We start from the raw sequence: 6,232 nt of genomic DNA, 5'->3' as shown, positions 1-6,232 counted from the left end.
AAAACTAAAACTAAAACTAAAACTAAAACAAAATCTAAAACTAAAACTAAAACTAAAACTAAAACTAAAACTAAAACTAAAACTAAAACTAAAACTAAAACTAAAACTAAAACTAAAACTAAAACTAAAACTAAAACTAAAACTAAAACTAAAACTAAAACTAAAACTAAAACTAAAACTAAAACTAAAACTAAAACTAAAACTAAAACTAAAACTAAAACTAAAACTAAAACTAAAACTAAAACTAAAACTAAAACTAAAACTAAAACTTAAACTAAAACTAAAACTAAAACTAAAACTAAAACTAAAACTAAAACTAAAACTAAAACTAAAACTAAAACTAAAACTAAAACTAAAACTAAAACTAAAACTAAAACTAAAACTAAAACTAAAACTAAAACTAAAACTAAAACTAAAACTAAAACTAAAACTAAAACTAAAACTAAAACTAAAACTAAAAATAAAACTAAAACTAAAACTAAAACTAAAACTAAAACTAAAACTAAAACTAAAACTAAAACTAAAACTAAAACTAAAACTAAAACTAAAACTAAAACTAAAACTAAAACTAAAACTAAAACTAAAACTAAAACTAAAACTAAAACTAAATCTAAAACTAAAACTAAAACTAAAACTAAAACTAAAACTAAAACTAAAACTAAAACTAAAACTAAAACAAGACATAAATCTTCTTTTTCTATTTTGTCAAAATTTGAAGCAAAATAACTCCCCAACTATCACAATTCCGAAGCACTTACCAAAATGTATCTCCCTTCCCAGAAGAAACCTTGAACAACTTCTTTCCAGCATCAGCGCGCGCGCCAACATTTCACGCCATTTCACCAAATTAGATTAAGCATCCTCGCGAACCCCTTTTCATTTTTGGTTCAAAGTTTCCGGCTTGGTAAAAGCTCAAAGTTTGCTCAAAGCTCGGGTGTTTTGGCTGCTTCTAGGCTAGATTTTTTTTTGCGAACCCGAAATGCATCACAGCCTGCAACAGTAGGGGGGGGAAGTGGAAGAATTTTACGCTTGACTGGTAATTTTTTTTTTCGTTGCTCGCAAGCCTGATCGTTTTTCCCCCTACTTTATTATTTACGGGAGAGCGCCCAGTTTGGCTAAATGCAGCTTAACGGGTGGAGAGAAAAATTGGGGTGGAAGGGTGGTGGAACATTTTATGAAGTTATGGAAAATTAAATTTAAACTGGCTTGTTCTTTCGCTTTCTTGGGCACGTTTCGACACGTTTTTGCTGCAGAACGAGGTTGGAAAATTTAAGGAGGTAGGGAAAAACTGCAATTTTCAAAGTGAAGCAAAAAAAAACACGCGGAAAAAGATCATAACGCGCTCGGAGGCGCCCTGGGATTTTGAGGATTTCCAGAGGATTCTGCTGGTCCCAACCGGCAAACATGACAACGGGGAATGTTTGCTGAGGAACGGAACCAGAGCAGGAGTCGCGAATTTTCCCTCCCTTTGGGAATGTTATCTTTTAATTTTTGCGCTCCTTTGTAGGGAAAACAACATTATGCACGGGATTGGTCAATTTGAAAAGGGTTGGGTAATGGAAGTGAGTCGGGATAAGTAGTTTCAGTGTTTTTTTTTTGGTTCTGTTGCGTTTCCGGAAATGAGATTAAGCTGTTTGAAGTAACAGGCTTCACGTGGAAAAATAGCACTTTTTAATTGCCTATGATTTGTACTGGTACTAAATATTTATATTTTTCATCTTTTATAACGCAAAATTCTACGAAACATTGTGAAAGATAAAAACGTTACTTAATCCACCGATGGTGATTGGTGCCTTCCTCACAATTATGTACATGTTTGTTTCTGTAGTAAGAATGTCCAACCTAGAAATCTTATCTGAATTTTACTTCTAACAACATATCTACATGGAATATGGGGTCTACAATCCCAAAAATCATTGCACGTAATATTTGAACAACACCTACGAGGCTGTTTCATGAAAATTGTTCACTTTCAATAGTTGTAATACTTTAAAGTTATGTAAGCCTTAAGGCAGTAAAAAAAATGTATCTGTTAATTTTTCCCGGGAGTTTCAAATCAACAAAATCCCGGGAGCCACTCGCAAAACCCCTAGGCACAAAAGAAAATGTCAAAAACCTTCTCAGCTCATCCACACAAACGTCAAACGGGTGTTTTCCTGCAACAGTTCTTGTTGCGTCGCGTTTTTGGAATAAAATTGCATCCGCATCTCCGCGCCCTAAAACCTTCGCAATTTCGGTTCCCCGCAATGGCCACACCCGGAACGCCGGCACTGTATGTAACTGTAAGTTGGTGATATCCGTTCTTCAGGAAGCAATTGTTTCTTAGAGATAATGTTTTTGTTTACGTTTTTTTGCAGGATCTCAAGTTTAAGCTGAAAAACACGGTTCCGGAGTTTGCCAGCGATGGGACCGTCCGGTACAGGTGCAACCTGCTGGCGGCGGCCAGCGTGGTCGGATATGTGTTTATGGAGACGACCGCCGGGCAAGGTGATCGATGAGGTTGTTCCGCTGTGGATGGTTCCGTTCCCGAGGGAGCCGTTCAAGCTAGCGATGTACTGTGACCATGGGCTGCTGACGGTGGATGTTTATGCGGGTGTATAAATTTGTTGATGACGCCGATGGCTGGGAAATTGTACGAGATTCGGACGTCACCGGAATGTGGCGTGAGGAGTACGCAGATTTTGTGGAATCAACATGTTTTCGATGATATAATTTTAGGTAGTGGAAATAATGTTTGAAAAATAAGATGTAGAACATATGAGAAATAAAAAATTCTATATACTTTATTTTAATAAAAGACACCATGGGTGAAATTGGGAAAACTGTTTTACGATGTGACTTATCGGCTCATTACTTTTAATAGGGTTATCAGATCTTCAATCTTATAGTATCATCTGAAAGGAGTTTCAATTATCCAACCACTGTTAAATCGCACGATGGTTCCGGACATTAGTTCCATCAAAATATCTCAAATACGGCCCCCAAAAGGCGACAACGAACATAAAGTTCTCATAACATTTGATAAGGTTATCAGATGTTCAATATTTTTGACTCATTAGAAAGATCTTTTAATTATCCAACTAAGGACGGGTCGCTTAATGGACCCGGCCATCATTTTCATCGAAATATTTGAGATCCGGCCTCTAAAATGTGTCCACATTACACTTAAGTGCTCATAACTTTGGATAGGGTTATCAGATCTTCAATGTCTTGGGTTCATTAGAAAGGTCTTTCAATAATTCAACTAACGACGGGTCGCATAATAGACCCGGACTAGATTTTCATCGAAATATTTGAGATACGGCCTATAAAATGTGTACAAATAACACTTAAGTGCTCATAACTTTGGATAGGCTTATCAGATCTTCAATGTTTTGAGCTCATTAGAAAGGTATTTCAATTATCCAACTAACAATGGGTCGCATGAAAGATCCGGACAACTTTTTCATCAAAATATTTGAGATCCGGCCTCTGAAATGTGTACAAATGACACTTAAGTACTCATAACTTTTGATAGGGTTATCAGATCTTCAATGTTTTGGGCTCATTAGAAAGGTCTTTCAAATACCTGTAGAAAAGGGAAGAGTTTAGAATTAATGGAAAATAGAAAATGTAGCTTTATTTGTCCGATTTAACTGCGGTTTATTCCACGTCTACGTCGGTACGCGGTCGAGTGCTAACTGCCGAGAGTAGCATAAAATTTTCTCTCTAGACCTCGGGTTCGGAACCGAGGGGTGCCTCGATCGTCCTACACGGCCTTTCCTGACATCACTTCCGGCCCGGAAGTGTCCACGGTTTGATCTGGTCTCCTGCGGTCGACGTCTTCTTTGGCCCTTCAGCTTCGTCGTCCAGCTTCCTGACCTCGTACCGGTTGTTCGGCAGAACACCGGTGATCTCGTACGGTCCGAAGAATCGCGGCTTCACCTTCTGGCCAACTCCAAACTGTGTCTTGGGGATAGCCACCATATCGCCGACCTTGTACTCCACGTACGGCTTCCGGCGTAGGTTGTAGTACTTCCGGTTCTCCTCCTGCATCTTCTGGATGCTCTCCTGCGCCGCCATTCGCAGTTCGTTCCGGTCATCGGTGAAACTGTCTTGGACCTCCTTCAGCAGCAACTCGTGGAGCACGGCGTCTTCTTTGGTTCGCATCTTAACACCGGTCAACAGTTCGAACGGGGTCATGTTGATCGCGCGCTGCCAGCTGTTGTTCAAACACTTTTGGACCACGGCGACGTGCTTGAACCATTCCTCCGGGTTGTCCACGGACAACTTGGTGATCATCGGGATAATGACGCGATGCACTCGTTCGACTTGCCCGTTGCCACGAGGAACCCCCGTGACTATCGTGTGTAGCTCGATGCCTTCTTCGTCGCAGAACTTGGAGAAGTATCCCGACGTGAAAGCTGCTCCCCGATCACAGATGATCCGTCGTGGGTTTCCGAACGTGTCTGTGATCACTCGTAACTTCTTCACGGCCTCCTCTGCGGTGGTTGACTTCGTCGCGAACAGCCAAACAAACTTTGTGAAAGCGTCGATGACTGTTAGGATGTACCCGTACGACTTCCTCGTTGAGGGCATCGGTCCTAGATGGTCCACGTGCAGCGTATCCAGCGGGACGTCTCCTTTCGGGATCGAACACAGCTCACCTTCCGGCTTTCCTCGTTTCTTCTCGCCAACAATGCAGGGAACACACGTGGCGATGCAGCGTTTAATCTTGTCCTCCAAGCCAGAGATGTAGTAGTCCGCCTTGATCCGCTCTTTCGTCTTCCGGACTCCGAAATGGCCTTGCTCGTGAGCAGACCGAATGATCTCCGTTTCCATCGACTCGGGCACGTACAGTCGTCGCGATTCAGCTTCGCCTTCGTAGAGAATACCGTTGCTCATAGTGAACCCGTCGACGGAATCGTTCTGCTGCAACGCTGCGAAGAGAGCTTTGCCTCGGTCATCCTCTTGTTGTGCTGCACGGATTTTGGCGACGATGGGTGCAGACACAACCAAAACATCCGCTCTCGACAACGCGTCAATGTGTGGCAGCTTTTCTCCAGGGCGGTGATCGATCAGGTACCGGAACTCAGACAGGGCAACGACGTACTTGGCGATCCGTGTGTTGAGCTTCTTCTTTTTCACCGCATCCTTGAACGCCATACAGTCGGTGATGATCTTGAATGGCCGGCCGAGCAAGTAACAACGGAACTTCTTAACCGACTCGACAACAGCCAACGCCTTCAACTCGAACGAATGGTAATTCTTCTCCGCACCACTCGTCAGTCGGCTGAAGTAATAGCACGGGTGGAACTTGCCATCGTCTTCTGCGCGTTGCATCAGGATACCAGCGAGGGCCGTCTTGCTGGCGTCTGTGTGCACCTCCACGTCACCGTCCGGTCGGAAGATCCTCAACACTGGGTAGCTTGCCAGGATCTCTTTGATGCGGTTGAACGAGTAAACCGCGGCGTCGTCGAACTGGGCAAACTTATCCTTCTTCAGGAGATCGGACAGGGGGCGGGCAATTCCAGCGAACGACGGAATGAACTTTCGGAAGTAGCTGGCCAGCCCGTAGAATCGCTGCAACTGCTTTGCCGTCGTCAGCTGCGGGAACTGCTTCAACTTCTCGATCTTCACTGGTGCTGGTTCCACTCGGCCGTCGTAGATCGTGTAGCCGAGGTACTCCACACGACGTTGCAGGAACACACACTTCTTCCAGTTGAACAGCAGCCCTGCCTTCGCAGCCACTTCGAGCACTCGTTTTAGCACTTTTAGTCCATCTTCCTCGGATCCCGTTGGAATTATATTGTCGTCCACAAACGCCATCACACTTCCGTCGTGGATGAACTCTTTCAACACTGCACTTATGAATCGTCCAAATCCACTTCCACTGGTGCACAACCCGAACGGCGCACGCAAAAACTCGTACTGCCCGCAACTTGTCACAAACGCTGTGTACTTCCGGCCTTTCTCTTCGACAGGCACGTGAAAGTACGAGTTCTTCAGGTCCAGCGTTGTGTACACGCGGGCTTCGGACAGCTGGTCGATCTGCTCTTCCACGTTCGGCATCGGGAACTTATCGCGCACTACTTTCTTGTTGATCTCCCGGTAATCAACACACACACGGTACGATCCGTCCTTCTTCGGAACCACTACGACTGGACTCGCGTATTCACTTTCTGACTGCTGGATGATCCCCTCATCGAGCCACTCACTGATCTGCTTCTTCACAACTTCCTTCTCCAGCAGG

Source organism: Culex pipiens, chromosome 1 (genome assembly GCF_016801865.2).
Source record: "Culex pipiens pallens isolate TS chromosome 1, TS_CPP_V2, whole genome shotgun sequence".
NCBI classification, from domain to species: domain Eukaryota; kingdom Metazoa; phylum Arthropoda; class Insecta; order Diptera; family Culicidae; genus Culex; species Culex pipiens.
This window is presented reverse-complemented; position numbering follows the sequence as displayed.